This window comes from Chinchilla lanigera, unplaced genomic scaffold, assembly GCF_000276665.1.
Source record: "Chinchilla lanigera isolate Chin_1 unplaced genomic scaffold, ChiLan1.0 scaffold00042, whole genome shotgun sequence".
Classification (NCBI taxonomy): Eukaryota; Metazoa; Chordata; class Mammalia; order Rodentia; family Chinchillidae; genus Chinchilla; species Chinchilla lanigera.
The window spans coordinates 2,784,824-2,805,541 of record NW_004955443.1 but is presented as its reverse complement, the minus strand read 5'-3'; positions in this window follow the sequence as shown (position 1 = coordinate 2,805,541).

Here is a 20,718-nt window from a genome sequence, read left to right as displayed (position 1 = left end):
TACCAAAGACGCTCGGCCTAAAGACTCACCATACACCTCTTACTTTACAGCACAGAAATCTAAAAACTGTGGCATTCACCATGCCTTTTATACTATCGTGGTGTCTGTTATGTCTAAAAATGCCAAAGTGAGGAATTTTTATGGTGTAGAATTGGTGAGGGAACATAAATGTTATTTTATTTTTTCTGCATTCTTTATGGGATATATACCTATTTCCTCAAAATTCATAGTTGAAATCTTAATCAGGGATTTATTCTAAAAGATTTTGTAAAAATCTGAACAGTATTATATCGTAAATTTTTAATGCAAGGTTAGACATAGTTGTTCTACATGAAGTTTCTTTTTTGCTGAAGTAGGTGTATCATAGAATGACGTAGTGCAGTTGTTGGAAGTAGAGGTACAAAGTGTAAAAATATTTAATTTTACCCAATTTTGTTAATCTAATTCACTTTGGCATAGGAAAGTGTCATAAAATCAAGAGTTCATGAGGACCTAAGAAGATTGTGAAGTACTGGGTCATCCGTGAAAATACTGTGAGGAGAACCTGGGATTTTGGTTAGTGAAATGAAGTCTGAGTATCAATAAAGTACCGATGTGTCCCACTCGATTTCAAGTGTGATCCACAGTGCAAAATTATGTTATCATTATCTTTACATTTAAAGAGCATTAGCAGAGGCTCAGGTGTCCATGACTAGGTAGAAAAAACAATTTAAATGTTGAAGAAGTGGTCAGATGGAGTAACGAAGGAGCACAGAAGAACACAGGTGAACCAGATGTTCTAGGCATTTAGTATGTATACATATATATGTTACATGATAGAAACATGCAAACTCTTGCTGTATAATTTCAAAGAAGAGAATTATATGAAAAAATTCTCAGCAAAATAATGAAAACCACAGCAAAATACCATCCACTTAAGTAAAAATAGATATATAGTATTCTTACTCTGGCAGTATATATTCCTTGAGAATACAATAAAAATTTAAGAATGGTAAATTCATAAAGCCTAGTAGGGAAGGATAAGAATGGAAAAGAGAGACAATGTATAATAAAACAAAATTCAATTAAAATCATATAATATTCAACTACTAGCTGCTGGTAAATGTCATTAATATAATTTATTTTTCAGCATGAAATATATATCTCTTAATAATCTATTTTAATACTACTGTGATTTTAAGAACTATTCAGTTATTTATAACAATTATATAGGCCATGGGTTACCCTATCACTTAGGCACCATTTTATTATAGAAAGAGAAAGAGAGAGAGAGAGGGAGAGGAAACAGATGATAGACTATAGTGATATATGTTTATATGTTGTATATTCCAGGACAAATATACATATATATATATATATATATATATATATATATAGTTTTACTTAGAAAAGCAGAGCTATTAATATTTCATTTTATTGATATGGAAACTAAGACAATGGAACCTTGAGTTTTATAAAATTTCTCCAATTTTGCAAAGTATCATAGGTTTAATAATGTCCCACAAAGATGACCACATTCTAATGTCTGGAATTAGAATGGTCATTTCATAGGCAAAAAGATGCATATTTTCTCATAGCAAGAAAGTGATTAAGAATAAAATTTCCTAGTTTTCTTGGATTATAAGTATCTACCCAATGTAATCACAAGAATTTCCATCAGAGGAGGTCAGGAGGGTCAGTCATAAAAAAGATCAAGGTGGAGGTGCTGATGACATTACTCTGCTTGCTTTGAGGAGGAAGGGATCACAAGCTGAGAAATTCAGCCTCTAGGATCTGAAAAGGAATCAGTGTCTTTTAAAACTAACAAAAAGCAGCAGCTCTGGTGTCATTTTGATTTTAACTCTATAAGATCAACTTCTAACTTTTGACCTCAAGTTATTTCAGAAAATAAATGTATATTATCTCAAACACAAACCAAAGGACTAATGTTGTAATATAACTCCACAACCAGGAAATTAATATAGTCAATGTGTAACTCACATATTGTCTTAGGTAATATTCCCTGATTGTACCTTCTGTATTATTAATTTGTCTTTATTTTAGATGAAACATGGTAACTATATGGAATATGTTGTTTGCATGAAACCCTCTAAAATCTCCTCATTAGTCTACCAAATTTGACCTTAGCAGCTAAGAAAAGTTCCCACTACATGAAACTGCAGCAGAATTTGCCATGGAAATTGAAATATCACACTAGAATACCTGCACTGGCAGTAAGCCTTTTTTATTCCACATTGCACTTTTCTACGGATGTTTGAATATGTGCAAATGCATAACAAACGTATGATACTCTCCCAAATGCTTTGAAAAAATAACTAACATTAATGACATTCCAGAATATATTATTAAAAGAAGTTCAGAGAAAACAGGCAAAGGATTCCTTAAGGAAGATATCTTTATCTTGCTAGTACAAGTTCTTACTAGTAGAGTTATATTAAAAATTAAATCTTTATTGGTGAATGAAAAATATATAACATTTTCAAGTTATCTTATAGTGAAATTAATTTAGAAATATCTCAGATAACTCCAATTCATTTCCATTTGTATTTATAAATTATTTTAGTTCACACATACGAGAACATCATGCTGTTATAATTGGAGCTATTACTATGAATTTGAATGATGATATTTTTCTTATCTATCATTTGAAGCTAGAAAAAGTTCAATATAGTTTTGCCTGATTCAGGACTAAGGCTTTTACAGTAGATGGCTATGACATTAAATGTTATAATAAATGTACCAATTTTCACTTAATAACTCTGGAGCTGCTTTTTAAAACAATTATTGTCAATTGAAGTAGGAGTTACAACTTTCTCTGTTATGTTTTATATTCACCATAAAGATTAAATTTATAGTTAAAGCAAATGCACTGTTCTACTTTCAGTCATTTGAGTATAGAAATGGAATAAAAGTTATTTGAATGCATTTGATTTGCAAGAAAATAAATTTAAGCTGAAAAGAAGTGAAACAATCATGTCTCTGAATTTCATGAGTACTTGGTGATAAAATATTACCTACAGTACACTTTTGTACTGTAGACGATTCATTTGTTTTCTTACCCCATGGATAAATAACTATCTTTTACTCTTTGCCTATAAATGATTTTTACTGGTTGCACTCAAATGATTTGAGAGATTTAGTGACAGTAAAATCATGGATGGGAAGTAACTGATGACATTACAAAGTTAATGCTGAATAAAGGTAAACTTGAGAAATCCCTAGACCTTGAAGTGGGATGAATTCCTCTATACAATTTCTTCTTCTGGGGGGCCTGCAGAGGGCTCCCAAACACAGGTTTAAAAAAAAATTCAAATTATCAGATTAAGATTGTATAGACTTTGTATAGCGCAAATGCACACACTCAATCCTTGATAATAAATTCTTTAACACTGTGATAATGAATACCTTTTCAATTGTTTTGTGCTTTACCACCCAGAATATTAAAAAGAAAATATTGCATAGCTTATCATCTTTCTATGCCAAAGATATGCCTTTAATTTTTTGCTAGGGGGCACCCTTACACATGTGCTACTTTCAGTAAAAATGTAGCATTTCAGAAAGGCTGCCTTCGTTGAGGGATTTCACTCCCAATTTGTTACAGCACCTTTTCTCACGTGCGCAGAGTGGTTTTGGGAGAATCTCTTGATATGTTCAACCTAGAATGTTTGTTTATCATCGGAGTAACTCAAATCTTATCATTTACATTCTGACTTTACATTACTTTTTTTGGCATCTCAGGATTTTTGCCTTCTTTCCAATTCAACCATGTCCTAGAAGTGAAGTATTTACCAAGTTTTTGTGGGTTTTTTATTGTTGTTTCTTTTTGGGGGTGTTGTTGTACCTGATTAATCATGTTACTAAAAACTTCCATTTTTGTCTCTTAGTGACACCACTCTTTAGCCAGTATTTAACCATTCTAGTGCAGGACATTCATACTTTAGTTTCAGAAAAGTAGTAATTGTGAATTTTTAAAAACATACTTGAAATATTTACTCATTAAAATTACCTTCTAAATTATCCACCTCGGACACTCTGGGGTGGTTTTCCCTGTTATTTGTCTTAGTTACTTTTCTCCTTTCTGAGACAAAAATATCTGACTCTCAAAGTTAAAGGAGGAAAGGTTTATTCTCCCTCACAGTTTGTAGAGGTTTCAGTTCATAATCAGCTGGCTCCAAGGCAGCAGGCAGAGTAGCATGAGAGGCACCTAGACATAAGTGATAACTATGTTATTCAGTAAATTTGTTGACTGTAGGACCTTTATAAAAATCCTCACCAATATGTTATAATTGCTTTTACTGTTTGAAATTACTCAGGTTTTCTTTTTACATATTATTTGCCTAATTTCTTCAACCATTTCTCCTCTAACACTGATCTCACTGATTTCTGACATTTTGACTTAATCTGAGGTGGCTGCCTGCCTTTCTCTTTGTAGCACACCTTCTGTCATCTTTGGCAAAGAGAACCCAATCATTCTACAGGAAACTTCTCATGCTTTAGGCGGCAGAGGTTATCATCAAAAGGCTACCATCTCTCCACAAACAGTGGTCTTTACCTAAACAAGGATAGGCACTCAGCAATCTCAGGCAGAGTTATTTTTTCTGATCCACTTTTTTGTTATTGGTGCTGAAGAAAAAATTCTCATTTTTTCACAAGTAATCCTGAAATCACTAAGAATGTCTTAATCGCAGTGCCCAATATCTGGCTAAAATTAAATCAGCAAAGATTAGTCAGAGATGAAGAGAGAGATTTCTGATACATATTGGGGGACTATCTGCAATAACTCAGACCTAAAAGGAACTGCTTTGCTGAATATTTGACTTACATGAGTGAAAAGCAGAGAGCTCTGATAGATCCCATGTCTGAAATATACTAGATTCATACCTCTTCCATGGCCCACATCCTCAATCCACTAAAACATATTATTATCAAATTTATATCTGCATCATACATGTCTCTCAGCTTTATAATTGACTATAAATATACAATTTCAAATTCATTAGATCATTGGATCTGAAGTCCCAACATTTCTGAGACAAGAATCATTATCTTTTGCTGGGTGTGGTAGCACATGTCTATAGTCCTAGCACTTGGGAGGCTGAGGCAGGAGGATCACCGTGAGTTTGATTCCAGCCTGGGCAACATAAGTGAGTTCAAGGGCAGCTAGCACTACATAGTGAGATCTTATATCAAAAACAAAAATTAAAAAGAATCATTACCATTTATCTTTCTTCTTTCATATATATATATATATATATATATATACACATATATATATATATATATACACATATGTGACTCTGCCCTCCCCTATTCCCACAAATCACTCTGTTCCTATTATCTATGAGTACTTATCACTGAGTGATTTTCATAACTATCCATGCATGTAGCCAGGAATTATATTTGCCATCTCTTCAGCTTGAAACCACATCAAGTATAACAACAGTTTCTCCCAGTGTTACTTTATACATGTTCCAATAACTCTCTGCTTTACTTGGTCTATGGGATCACCGCTCCAGTTTATTGCAATAGAAACCAAAACACTGAGACCTTGACTCTTGTGTAAATGTAAACAAGAGCATAAAAATATTTTATTCAACTCATAACTCATAAAGGGCATTAATAATAAGTTAAAGTTGGATCAAGTAATACTTAGAGGAATAAAATATTTAGAGTATAACAAAAGGGCATTTTGCAGCAGGTGTGCCGAGTCAGATATAAAACTGATTTACATCTTACAGAGTCATTAAGCTGCAAACATTGCAGTTATGTTGTCTACCCAAGACATTTACAAGTTAGGAGGTAACTCTATAAACTCTGGCCCTTAACAGTAACTATAAAGTCAACCTCAGAGGATTCCCTTAGACAATAAAATTACCCTTATATGAATTAGCCAACCTCTAGTTTCTCTTTTTAAGTTTTTTTCTAAATAGTCTGTCTATTTTAATCATGAATAATTGTTAAGGATTATCAGCACAAGAAGCTGATCGTGCTGCGGTTTGCTTTGATACTGTTCGGTGAAAGCAGGTACTTGTAAGGACTCAGAAGTCATTAGTCATGAGTCTCCCACACAAGTGGGTGCCATGATGGAAGAGAATTAACTTCCATCTGGAAATCTGACTCAATAACAGAGAGTTGGACCTTCAAAAGGCCTCTCTTATTTGCTTTTCTATCCTAGGAAAAAGATCATCACCACGCCTCAAAAATTATCTTCCGGATATTTTTATACCCAGTGCTTAGGAATTTCAGCAAATTCATTTCTCTCAAGTTCTCTAACAGATTTTAAGATTACTAGCCTGCCTGAAAGAGATCTTGCTTAGCTTTTATGCAGCTGGGGCTCTATCCATACAAAGCTATCAGACCTATTTCTGGAGATATTTTAAGCAGTAAATTAAATTTTAAAATCCTTTTTTCCTTTATAGATGATTTGTCATTGTATACTAATAAGTATATTCCCAAATTTAACAATACAAATTTTTTTTTTTTTTTCGGTTTTTCTCCGGTACCGGGAACCGAACTCACGACCGTGCGCTTGCCAGGCAGGCACTTTGCCGCTGAGCTAAATCCCCAGCCCCAACAATACCAATTTAAAGGCATTAGTTGTATAATTCCTATAACCTGATAGAGACTTGAAAGATTCTGATTAAATCTATACAAATAAATATATTGATATGAAAAGTTACAATGCTTTGCAAAAGTATGGGCTTTTAAATTTGGGAGGTCACTGAGTTATATGCTATTTAAATGTTCAATTCAGTTAATATACACACAGTCAGTCTAAAGTGATCATTAGGGACTGGTTACAGAGAAATAAATGGGGTCCTCATGTGCATTCATCAACAAAGAGAGCATAAAATTATAAAAGTGCCACTATGAGAATATTATTCTCAATTCCTTCACTCTTGGGTCATTAGTCTGCTTTCAGGGTGTTAGCTGAGTTTGTACTAAAAGACTGCTAGTAGCCTGGACTCAATTATTTGGTACAGATGAGAAGTGATCTCAGAGACTTCAACATAGAAAATTGTACCCAAGATTACATTCTTTGATGTAGCGATAGCTGATTGTATTTGCTACAGTACTGTTTAGTAGGACCTGAAATACTATGTGGTCAAGACTACCTTATTCCTTAAGACTTCTGACTGGGCCTTCAAGCAGGTAAATAGCAATGCTACATATTTGTCCAGAAACTAATGGCTACCACTCCTTCTAGTTATCAGAGTATTTTCTTAACTGGATATCACAGAATTAAATAGACAAACTGTATTACTTTCCTATTGCAGAGAAAAAAATGCTATAAACTTTGTGACTTAAAACACATATTTGTTATCTCACAGTCTGTGAGAAGCCTTAGCAGACATGACTGAATACTCTGCCGAAGGTGTCTCAGACCAAAGTCAAGTTGTTGGTTGCCTGGAAAGCTCTGGGGAACCATCTAACTCAAGGTTCATTCAGGTTATAGGCAGAATCAATTTCCTTACTGGCAAAGGTGGAGGTCTCTGTCTTTCTACTGGGTGATATCCAAAGATTGCCTCAACAGTTACTCGCTGCTCTGAATTACTTTCTCTCTACCCCAGTACATCTTCAAAGCTGCTCCAAATCTTTCTTCAGCAAATTGTCTCCATGCAATCTCTATAACTTCTTTTTCTTTTTTGCCACCTGCAAGAAAAATAATCTCCTTCTAAAGGGCTCATATTGCTAGGTTCATCCTGGTCCAATTATCTCCTCAGTTTAAAGACAACCAGTTAGAGACCTTAATTATGTCTACAAGTCAGTCATGGCAGCACACACCTGTAATCCCAGGACTTGGGAGGCTGACGCAGGAGAACTGCTGCAAATTCGAGGCCAGCCTGAGCTACTTAGCAAACCTCTGGGCAAAAACAGTAATAATAAAAGAAGGAAGGGAAAAATATATATGGATACACAAGGATAGCTGGTATAACTGTACTGCTGATGTCTATTCGTCTATTGAAAGGAACAGTTAATGCTTAATTTTTTTTTCTTGACCCATTTTTCATGCCTGTATCTGGTAATCTGAACAACTAATTTGGAGACAGCAATATGCAATATAACAGCTGTTGAATTCCTGCCATCTTGTTAATTAAGCTCTGTATTGTTTCTAATTTTCTTAAATTACTCTTTATTCTTTTTAAGTGTTTGTACAATTTTCCATTCTTATATCTGGTAATGTGAGCAACTTCGCTGAAGATAACAATATGTAATATAACAGACATTATTGATTCCTATCATTTTTGTTTTGAAATACTGTATCATTTTTGTTTTTGTGTTGTGTTGTTTTTGTCTTTGTTCTTATTTTGTTATTGTTTCTTCTCTTTAAAATAAATAACAATAAGATAACTCTAAAAATCCCTTTCACCAAATAGTGCAGCACATCATAGAGACACACTGGGGAGAAGGTCTCAGAGACCATATTAGAACCGTATTGCTGAGGAAAAAAAAAAAAAAAAACTAAGGTGAAATTTTTTATCACATATAAAAACCACATTAGAAGAGATAATCAGGATCTACCTGATGAAAATCATGAAACGGTTAAATTAAAAAATGTGATTCCATGTCATTACTGTGACAGGTGGTTATTTGTCATGAACAGTGTGAAATAAGAACCAAACCTGATCAAGAAGTAGAAATAGATATAAATATGTGTCAAGAGGAAAAATGAGTAAAAGAGAAAGCCAGCAATATTCTGTTACCGCTAATCATTCATTCCCAAGGATTAAAAACACAACACTGAACTCTCAAATTGTACTTCTAAGGTCGACCGTTTGGCAGGTTCCTGTGATGGGTACCTTTTTCTTTTCAAAAGGACTTTCAAAACTACTAGAGTTTTATTTACAAAGAAGCAAAGGTATGACAGTCATTAAAATCTAAATTGAACAGTGTCAAAGCTTTACTCTCTTCATCCCTTTTCTTGTTTGCTTTCATTGCTCATTTCCAGCACACAGTGGTTACACTCATTGTGGGAAGCTGGTATATGCAGACAATATATCGTAATTCTTTTTAAAATTTTTTTAAACTCTTTCATATGTAAGAGAAATAGTCTGGTGGCAGAGTGGCTCAAGCAGTATTTTGAGGGCTAAGATATATCTTAATCCATGAAAGGCAGGAGGAATCTAATACCAGGTCTTCACAAAACTGCCCTGTGCCCTCTGCCATTTGCTTTCCACAGTGCAATCAATAACTACCAAAAATAACAATTTATTCCACTCAACTCTTTCCTAGTAGACATCCAATCCATTCAGCATCTTCCTAAATTTGGCCTATGGCGTGGTGCAGTTTTATAACTTCCCTGCCTTTTATTTAACTTAAAAACTTCATATCTTTTCCATTACTGTGCTTTTTAACATTTCAAATTTTGGACTTTCCATATGATATTTACCTATGTAACATTCCTTTTAAAAATATAAAATATAGAGTAGTCTTTCCTTTTGAGAAGCAAAATGTGCCCCTTCCACCTTATTTCTACTTGTTTCATGTGAGCAGTTTATTAGTAATCCCACCAAAGCAGATTTCAGTTTAAGCATTCTTTGCTATATGGTTTTTTTTTTTTATTTTTTTTATTTTTATTTTTATTTCTTTTCTAAGGAACTGTCCTCCCAATTAGAATTACGGCTTTCTTCACTGCTTGTTATGGACTATGTTTTTGTATTCCTGAAAAACTCATACATTTTAATGCTAAGCTCCAGTGAGGTAGTATCAGGGAACAGTGCCTTTGGCAGGCGTAATGGCTGACACATTGTGTCAATTTGAGTTCAGAAGTTTAAGCAATTCAGCAGGGGACCAGCGTCTTCACTTTGTAAGCATCTTCATCCTGTGTAAGAGGTGGGCAGGGAGATGGTGTGATTGCTATACCTGTCCTGGGGGGTGGTAGCCTGTTTACAATACAAGGGAGGAAAATAGGCCCACCCACCCCCTTTTGCTCTTGCTGCTTTTGCTGTCTTTGGCCTCCTGGACGTGTTGCCTCTGTGCCACAGCACCCTGCCTTGAAGCCAGCTGAGTATGGACTGAAACCTCTACAAACTGTGAGCTCAATATTCCTTTCCTTCCTTAATTTTGAGCCTCAGGCATTTTGTCTCAGCAAGGAGAGGAAAGTAACCAAAGACAGGTAAATAACTTCAGATGATGACGTGAAGATGGAGTCTGCGTAGCAGGACTGTTTTAAGAGAAAGAGATGTGCCCTGCCTTCTAGAGGAGGCTGGAGAAAGAGGACATTCTTTTGAAGACGTCTGTCGCTGATAGCAGGATCTGCCGGCACCCTGGTATAGGAATTCCTAGCCTTCACAACTGAGTATTTAAGTTTCTTTTAAGACAACAAATATATCATAACTTTGTTATAGTAGCCTGAAGTGACTAAAGTACAAGCACATTTGACCAATGTGAATAGAAGCAAAAAATTTATACTTCTAAGACTTCAAATTTAATACCATAGTGGGGGCTGGGGATTTAGCTCAGCGGCAAAAGCGCCTGCCTGGCAAGCGCAAGGTCGTGAGTTCGGTTCCCAGTACCGGAGAAAAACAAACAAACAAAAAAATTTAATACCATACTGGGCACATAATATGGAATGGATATAGGTTTTGTCCTTAATTAAATAAGTGCAATGTATTCTTATTTTTTAATATAGCAATGTCATATCGAATAGGAAAACTTGATTTTAAAAAATCAAATTAGTGTATGCCAAGAATCTGTGGTTATGTTATATTAAATGGCACTCAAGATTACATAATTATAGTATTTCAGACAATTTACTTTGAAATGTATAATTTACTAAATGTATAATTACTTTAATAACAAAATTAAGTTTATTATACTTTCTTTAAAATTTTCACATAGTTTTAAAATCAAGTCTATGAAATGTTTTGTAAATTAATTACATTAAGTTGCAATTCTTCAGGCCAAGGATATAGCTAGTGGCGTGAACGTCTTCCTGGCAAGCGCAAGGTCATGAGTTTGATTTCCAATAGCTCCCTGCAAAAAAGTTGCAATTCCTTTTTTATGATAAAATTGTTTAAATATCAATTTAGTCCACTAATTCAATTCAACTTATCTGTCAACTTCGATGAGAGAAGAATCATCTTTATTTCCATTTAGTTCTATCTAAAATTCAGCATTTTAAAAGAAAGTAGACAGACAGCATAAGTAGGCCTTGCAGTGTCCATAGGATTATCATAAAGGGGAATTATAAATATGTTAAAATTACTTTGTGTCCAACTAATTATTAATTGGTGCCAAACCATATTAATGAATGCATAAAGAAGCACATATGCAATTATTGTATTTCTGTTAATTTGTTTACTTTATTTAAGTGCAATCAGTTTTATGTAGTTTATCTTCTGCATTTAAAATATTATCTTGAAATGGTCCATAAGTTCACTAAATTACTGAAAAACATTACAGCACAATTGTTAAAAATGCTCAACTTCATTACTGTGCCTATGTAAGATTTGTTACAGCTGAAATGATTAACATAATATTTTACATAATTATTTCTTATGCTGTTATGTACAAAGTTGACAAATTCCTGAAAACGCTGAACTCCAAACCTCTCAGGAATTTGAATCTGTCAGATGGTTTTCTTCTTTAGGATTTGAGTCTCTGAAGAAGAGATTGTGCTATTCTTTCATAGCACGCAGTCTGAATGATAATGTACTATCACTCATCTGCTGTGTCTTGTCTTTCTATTCACTTTGTTGTCTTTAAGAAGTCACACCACACACACACACACTCACATGCACATGCAGAAACATGAATGTGTGCACAGACACCGACACCCCCCACATCAATTATATTGATTTTAGCTGTATTTTGAGAAGGAAAGGAGATTAATGCCTTCTGTCAGGCTCCCCTCTCTCATTATAACTCATTAGCACTCAACTGTGTGTTGCAGGCAATTTTCAATGTAAATAAATGAACTTTATTACATTATTTGAATGGCTGCTTAAAATTTCATAGTGCGTGTACCATCATTATCTTAACCAGTCTCTATGAGGTACAAGTATGTGGCTTCTGGAAAAACAGTGTTTGTAAAAAATAGTGCATAAGTACTTTTGTATACTTACCTTTTGCCATCTGATTATCTTATTTAAATAATTCCTAAAAACTAATGGTAATGAGTATTCATTCTGTATCCAGATTCATGTTCCCTTCTTCCTCACTCTGTGTGCCTGAATGAATTCCTTAACCCCTTCAGGGTCTGCTTTCCCGTGTGCCTAAAGGACAGCTACAGGAGCACTGTCTCTCTCAGGTTGTTGGTAATGATTTCATGAAATAACATGAATTCTGTTTCTCACACCAAATAGGCATTTAATAAATCTGGTTATTATTAATATCAACATAGTAATACTGTTTTTAGTACTTTTGTTATTAAAGATAAGTTTTTAATTTGTAACAGATTTTTTAAATGTTCTTTCACTTGTTTTTCAAAATTTTGAACTATTCCTTTTAAATTTTTGTTTATGGCGATTTTAAACTGGCGAATCATAAGGATGTTACTTTCCCTTCAGGTTTTAAAATAAATTTAATACAACCTTCCCTAGGCAAAAGTTAAAAGCATTGCATAACTAACTTTTTGAGCTAATTTTATAGCTTGAAACTCCACTTTGAACTCATTGTTGGATTAAGCATTTTTGTTAGAAAGTGTAATTAATGATAATTTTAATGCTTTTTCAACATCCCTCTGCATTTTGACATTATGAATATTATTCCAATACTGAGAAAAACAATCAGAAGATGAAACATATAAGGACAATATCAGTCGCTATAACCCCATTGCTTTCACTAGTTTAGGCAAGAGATAAGCCAGGAACCCGGGGAACGGCAAACTAAAAGAAGTTTATCTCTCTTGGTTCTTAGCAACCATAACAAGAAGAAAATTTTCTTCCCACAAACCCTTCTCAAAGTTTCCTCTTTAAGGGAGTGTGAGTCGCCATGCATACGTATTGCACAGGTTAGGAAAAGGTCAGAATCTTTGATCCAGGACTGGTTATAAATACACCAGGTGTCCACATTCGGGCATCGAAAGTGAATAATAGGGAATATTATTGCTAAAATCTCTGTCCGTTAAGGGTTATGTTATATGCCTTCAAATTAATAGTTATTTTATACTTTTGCTGGTATCAAATTTAGTTTTAGGGTATAAATATAGTTTAATATCTGATGTGAACATATTCAGTTGAAATTTATTCTTTTCAATTTTACTTTGTTGTCACTTCTCATATAGTTTTAAATGAATTTAGAGTCTTTCTGTTAGGTAATAAAAGATTTCAGGAGATGTCTGGAATTTGAATGGAGTCATAATAAATGTGTTTCTGAATTTATAGACAATAGTTTTATTCAATGTTTTTATATTTTTTAAGTAGGAGTAAAACATGGTACTTAATTTAAATTGGCTTAGGAAATGACATGTTGCAGATTTAAAGCAAATATTTGCATGAGATAATCTGAATTGAAGTACATTAAGAAATGAAATTGCATGAGTTGCATGAATGTAGGTGCAAGAAGGTTAGAAAAATGCTTCATGGAAGATCTTTTGAGTGAGAGTGTTCTCTGTTCCCAGTCTACCTGCATCATTAGAGTTTATGCTGGAAACGTGTCGCACATACGGTTTAATTCATCATCTCTCCCTCAAAAATTCGTTTTCTATTTTTTTCTCAGGAAACTTGCAAGCATCTAGGTAAAAGCTAGTATTTTAATACTTTAGGTCAAACCTGTAGAAATATTTATAAATACTAGAGATATTTTTCTTATATTTGCCACCATTTTTATATGTTCTTACTGAAGACCCATTGTAGGTCAGACACTCTCCTAGAGGTATAGCTCTGGCCCTTTTCTAGGTGATAAAGAAAAAAAAATAGATAGAAAATGAAAGTCCTTTTCTTTTATTTTAAGGAGAGAAAACAACTTTAAAAACGGTACAAATTTCAAAACAAGATGAAAGAAATTAACAACAATGGTTATTATATTACATATTGTTATCTTCAAAGTAGTTGCTCAGATTACCAGACACAAGCATGCAAAATTGATAAAACAATATAAGCACTAACTGTTCCTTTCAATGTACTAATAGAAATTAGTAGTACAGTTGTCTTAGCTATCTTGTGTGAATTGCTTGAATATATGTGCAAGAAGCTATCTTTTTCCCCATCTGAGTCGGTCTCATTTGATCTAGCTCTTTCCCTTCTTGGTATTTTCCCAGAAGAAATGAAAACATCATACCACTACAATATATGTGCACCCATGTATATAGTAGCACAGTTTGTAATTTCTAAATCTTGGAAACAATCCAAGTGCCCATCAACCTAGGAATGTATAAAAAGACTAGCATATGTAAATATCATGTTTTCTCCCTAGTGTAAGAAACTGAAAGAGTAAATAAGATCCAAAAGGTACAACAGATATAGTGAAAGGGAAAGAACGGCTCAAAAGTGATTTTAAATGAGTAAAAATGTATGCTACTCTGGTTAATTTCACTTATAAGTACTGTCTCTAGTTGCATCCATTTACCCATAAAAGCCTCAGGTTTATCTTTCTTTATGGCTGAGTAGTACTCCACTGTATAAAAAATACCACATGGCTTCGAAACCAGATCTCAACTAATATCCCTAGAATTTGTATTGTTAGCCAAGAACTATTCCTTGAATTCCAGACTGATATATTTAGCTACTTCCTTGGCATATCTATTAGCTGGTCTGACAGTTCAAAACCAATAAGCACCAAAGGAAACTATTTTTCATCTCTCATCAACTGCCTTCTAAAAACAATTAGAGGCTTTCAGAATAACTCTGGGTGTGTGAATATATTACATTTTCAATTAATTCCAACTTAATTAAATTTTGTTTATTATTTTCTGTGAGTAAAGTACTATATTAAATTGTGATGAATAATATCACAAACATGGCATGCATAAGCAGAAAATGTCTTATCTAATAAATCACAGAATTTCAAGTTTAGAGGTGCTGTGTGAAGTGGGAAAGTAATTTTAAGTTTAGAAAAGGGACACTTTTAAAAAACTTTTAGAACTATTAATATCATTTTTAAAAAGAGAAACTGATTTCTTCTGTTCAGGTTAACTAAAGGAATATGTTAAGTAGGACACAACTAAATGGGTTAGTTATCTCTTATTTCTTAAATGCCTGTCACATGTTACAGAGTGGTAGACATTGGGTGTATCCATATGAAAAACTGAATAAATTCATGCATATAAAATATCAACTTTAACAGAACAAAGAATATTTGATATATTTATAACATTTCTTTATCATGCATATACAAATTTCCTATTTTCAAGTGGTTAATAAAAACCAAAGAATAAATATTATTTAAAAACACAGGAGAGGGGCTGGGGATTTAGCTCAGTGGCAAAGCGCCTGCTTGGCAAGCGCAAGGTCATGAGTTCGGTTCCCGGTACTGGAAAAAAAAAAAAAAAAAAACAAAACACAGGAGAGCTTTGCATATTTTTCTGTAAAACATTTGTGATTACTGAGTTTTGCAAAGCATTCTTGAAAGAAAATTATAAAGTGTATGTAGAATGACAAAAAGTCTAGATGATTCAATACCATGCTTTACTAACCAGCAAGTACTACTGTAGCTACTGTTGATCCATAGGTGTCATGTAAAAAATTGAATAAATGAAAGAATTATGCTTTAAGTGTGAATATCTTAAAAATAAAATTATTCATTCTTCATAGCAGAGCTACACACTTTTATAGCTAAGATACTAATCATTAAACAAGTGGGCATTTCTGGAAGGAGAGATTAAGAGACGTTGAAGTAATTGTAGATGCTCCTTTAACACTCCAGATCATTCAAATTTGTTATTTTACCTAAATATTTAAGTCAGAGTGAACGTTTCATGTGTTTCTGCCAGTCCCTACTGTGGCAGTTGTGAATCTTAGGGTTTCTGCCTCATATGGATGTTGAGGAGAAGAAGGTCCTCAGGATGATTAGGATACTTCGAACATGGAAGGAGGAAGGAAGCAGGTAGCAGATAATAACTGTATTAACAATGAGTATTTTATCAATTTATTCAAGTAAAATATTAGCCAAGAAATAAGTCTTAGTCAATATGATTGGAAAATATACACAATTTAATACTGCATAAAAAAAAAAAAAAAAACAGAACAGGGGCTGGGGATTTAGCTCAGCGGCACAGAGCCTGTCTGGCAAGCAGAAGGTTGTGAGTTTGATTCCCGGTACCGGAGAAAAACAAAAAACAAAAAACAAACAAACAAACAAAAGAATAAATTTCAAGCATTGGGAAAATTTTTTCAATACTTACCACATACCACAGTTGGATCCATGCCAAATATTAAAAATTTCCTCAGATGGTAAACTTTTTGATACTAAAAAACATTAACACAGCATAAATATATTTTTTGAGCTTCAAAGCTTTATAAGTAGGGTAATGGTCTGCAAACGGTACTCTAGATTTAATTTATCACTTTTATACTGATCTTTTATGTTTTGAAGAAATGGTGTTTTTTCAGTATTGTGCACTGGGACCTAAAATGAATAATCTGAATGGAAAATGAACTATTTTTGGAATTGTGACAACTCACTCTTTGTGAGATTAGTGTTTTCAGCTGATTGCCTTTGTTGTCTAATACATAGGATTGCCAGCTGTTTTTTATTTTCCAGAGATAGTTTTCACATCTGTGCTTCAAGGATGCAATTGCTACATTATTTCTTAAATATTTTTAAAGTGCTCATTCTAAAAGTTAATAAAAGTTTTTTTTTCACTTGCTTGAACACTTAGTTTGCATCCTTTCCTTTCTTCCTTTTTATTTCATTTCTTCAGTCTTACTTTCTGTTTTGCAAATAGTCCAGAGTAGGGCTCTGATAACAGCCTCACTACCACAGACTTTCTATATATGATGGCATTGTTTCACTAAACTCCGAATATTTAATAGTCTGAACATTTAAGTCAATTACCTGCTATTTTTATTTAGAAGGGAAAAATATGAGTGATACTATATGCTTATAAGTACACCCACAAAGGGGATGTCTTCCTTAAAATTAAATTCAGGACAGAAATTCTACCTACTATGCATGAGGAGTGCAGTGTAGGACAAAATGTTCAGGGTTATACTCATACTAAATCAATGTCATTTATATTTGTAATGCTCAGATGATCATACTTTACTGATGTCTATTTTAAATTATCACATAAATGATTAAGATGAAATGAATTTAAAGACCCCAGGTGAAAAATATAGAGTATGGAGAATCAGAAGATTGACTTCCGGTGTCTCCAACGTCCCCTGCCTGTGTTTTAACTGTTTTAGGTTGTGAGAATAATAAAGTACTTTGGTGTTATCATTGTGGACTATAAACAGCTATATAGTCTATAATCTTAACCAAAAGGCTAATTTAACTTTAAGAAAATCATTAAAGGATCAGAATAATAAAGAGATAAATAATTTTCTTAAGAAAAAGACTTTCTTTCCCATGAATACTATGTCCATCAAGGATATAATTGTTATAGAAATTAACACTTTTAACTCATAAATTTACACAAAAGTTTAGCAAGTTGCTTTTATTTAATGTAAAACTAATTCAAATATTACAAAGTTTCATATACTGATATAAATACAGAAATTAAAACATATTGAATTAAATACCAAAAAAATCAAAGCATATTGCTTGATATTATAGAAGAAACAATACATCATTCTAATTAAGCATAATAGCTGCACTTGGTGGTGCATGCCTGTAATCCCAGCACTTGGGAGGCTGAGGCAGGAGGCTGAACAAAAGTTCAAGCACAGCCTGGGCTACACAATGAGTTCAAGGCTAGCCTGGTCTCAAAGTGAGATCCTGGCTCAAAAATAAATAAGTACATACACACACACATACATACATACAGTAGATATTTCATGAAGATTCTGCATGTGTGTGTGTGTGTGTGTTTCCTTCTCCATTTGTTATTGGAAATAAGAGCCACAGAAAACTTACACAATTGGTTACACTGGCATATCTGAGAGATTCCTCTCTTTCATCCATTCAGATCAGCCAGCAAATTTAATTATTCTTGGTAAAATATACTATTAGATGATCAGTGTGCAACTCTTCTGTGAATAGATGGAGGGAAATTTAAAGTTATAATTTGCCTTTTTTATAGGATTGCTTTTTACGTCTCTTCTTTTGATTTTTATAAGCACTATCTACATATAATTTTAAATTTTAGATTCCAAAAAAAGTAAAGCAGAATAGGTGAAATTAATTTTAATAATATAGTTTATTTAACCCACTGTATCAAAATTATCATTAAAAATAAAATAAATGTTAGTATTACAAAAGATTTTACAGTTTTCTTCCTAATGGTAAGAATTTTGTAATAACACCACATACTAGCACATATCAGTCACACTTCAAGTATATGAAAGTTGCATGTGGTTAGTAGCTATCCTATTAGAAGGTAAAATCTCGGGGGGCTGGGCAAACAGACTCTCTGAGCCCCATGCGCCCTGTGCCGAGAGAGCGAGTACTCCGGGAGCTGCAGGGCTCGTGGGTTTGAGTCTGTGCTCAGCCCACACCACCACGATTCCCAGCTGAAAGGTGCAGAGAGAGCCAGGTATTTTCCATCTAATCCCTGATGGCAGAATGCTCAAATAAGGACCCTGCGGACATTACAGATTGAGTAGCTGCGGCTGCAAAGAGGTCCAGACTGAGAGGCCCCGGAGACTTCTCTGGCTGGGGGCTGGGCGAGCAGACTCTCTGAGCTAGGAGAGCAGACTTGCCCTGCGCAGAGAGAGTGAGTACTCCGGGAGCTGCAGGGCCCGTGGGTTTGCGCCTGTGTTTTGCCTTTGCCCAGACCCTCTAGCGAGTCGAAGGCTGGGGAAGTCTGTGACTGCTACCCATCTGGACTGCATCTGGTTCCTGTATGAGTCCTGAACTGACTGGAGACATACACTTAGGTGGTTCACAAACTGTAGACCCTGCAGTTTGTGTCTGAATTATGCCTGTAACCTAAACTGCCTGGAGACATAGGTCCACTGGACCGGGATTGTTGCACCAGTGCAACCTGAGTCAGGTCGTGCACGTGCACTGAACTGCAAGGGGACGCTGGATCAGATGGTAGGCCATCAAGTGACACAAGTGCCTCTGTCTGAGAATGGGGATAACTAGATACAAATCAAAAACTGCCAGAAATCCCGAGACTAAGTAGCGCTACTCAGAGGTCACCCAGAGGCAAACCTGAACAACAGAAAAAATAGGGACACTAGTGGTCTTGGCTGTGCAGCTACTGAAGAGGGAAACTGAGCTCTCTGCAACTGATAGCAAACATGTCAAAAAGAAAGACTAAAACACAATCCCAGAACTCCACCCCAATCAGAACAAGTCCAGGAGACATCAACATAGGAGAACTTGGTAATCACATGCCTGAAATAGGTGAAATGATTGCAATGGAGGTAAAGAAACAACTGCATAAGGCCATAGAAGAGATGAGATCAGAAATAATCTCTCAGGCAAAAAGTGAAATGACAAGAATAATGAAGGAAATGCTCAAAAAGTCTGAAGAAGAAATATATAAGAAAATAGAAGAACAAGGCAAGAGTCAGAAGCATTCAATGAAAAATATAGAAAGGACTTAGAAAACATGAATCAGATTCTAAGAGACATCCAGGAAAACAAAGCTGCCACTGAAAGCTACCAAAACCGCTTGAATGAAGCTGAAGATAGAATCTCAGACCTTGAAGACAGCATGGCAGCTAGGGACCGTGAAAGAACAGATCTCATGAAATCAGCAAGGACCCAGGAAAACTCAATTCAACAGCTGCAAGATGAGGCAAAGAGGAATAATGTACAAATTATAGGAGTCAATGAAACAGAGGGAAGCAACACGACTGACATTAAAAGATTATTTGCAGAAATAATAGCAGAAAATTTCCCAAGCATGGAAACAGAACCTGACATACAGTAATGAGGCATTTAGAACTCCAAACAACCACAACCAAAATAAAACTACACCCAGACATGTAATAGTCAAGTTCCCAGAGGTCTGGCAAAAGAACAGAATATTAAAAGCGGCTAGAGAAAAGAAACAGATTACCTATAAAGGGAAGCCCATCAGAATCACAGCAGACTTCTCAGCACAAACCATCCAATAGAGAAGAGCTTGGAGTGAAATATTAGAGGCCCTGAGGCAGAACAGCTTCCAACCAAGACTGATGTACCCTGCCAAACTATCTCTCAAATTCAATGGAGAAATAAAATAATTTCATGACAGAGAACAATTGAAGAAGTTCATAAGTGCCAAGACAGCATTACAAAGAGTACTAAAAGATATTCTGGACAGAGAAAAATCTGACTGCAATTTCAAAAACAACAGTAGGAATAAAACGTCAAGAAGAGCAAACAAATAAACAGGTAGAAAAAGTAGGACACCAGCGCAAGTAAATAACAGGACAATGATAAATCAATACATATCGGTTGTAACTATAAATGTTGGGTTTTTTTGTTTTTTGTTGTTTGTTTTTCTCCAGTACCGGGAACCAAACACATGACCTTGCGCTTGCCAGGTAGGCGCTTTGCCGCTGAGCTAAATCCCCAGCCCCAACTATAAATGTTAATGGCCTCAATTCTCCAGTTAAATGAAACAGACTGGCAGAGTGGATTAAAAAACAAAATCCAACAATGTGCTGTACAGGAAACACATTTCACTGAAAAGGAAATCCACAAACTAAAAGTCAAAGGATGGAAAACAATCCT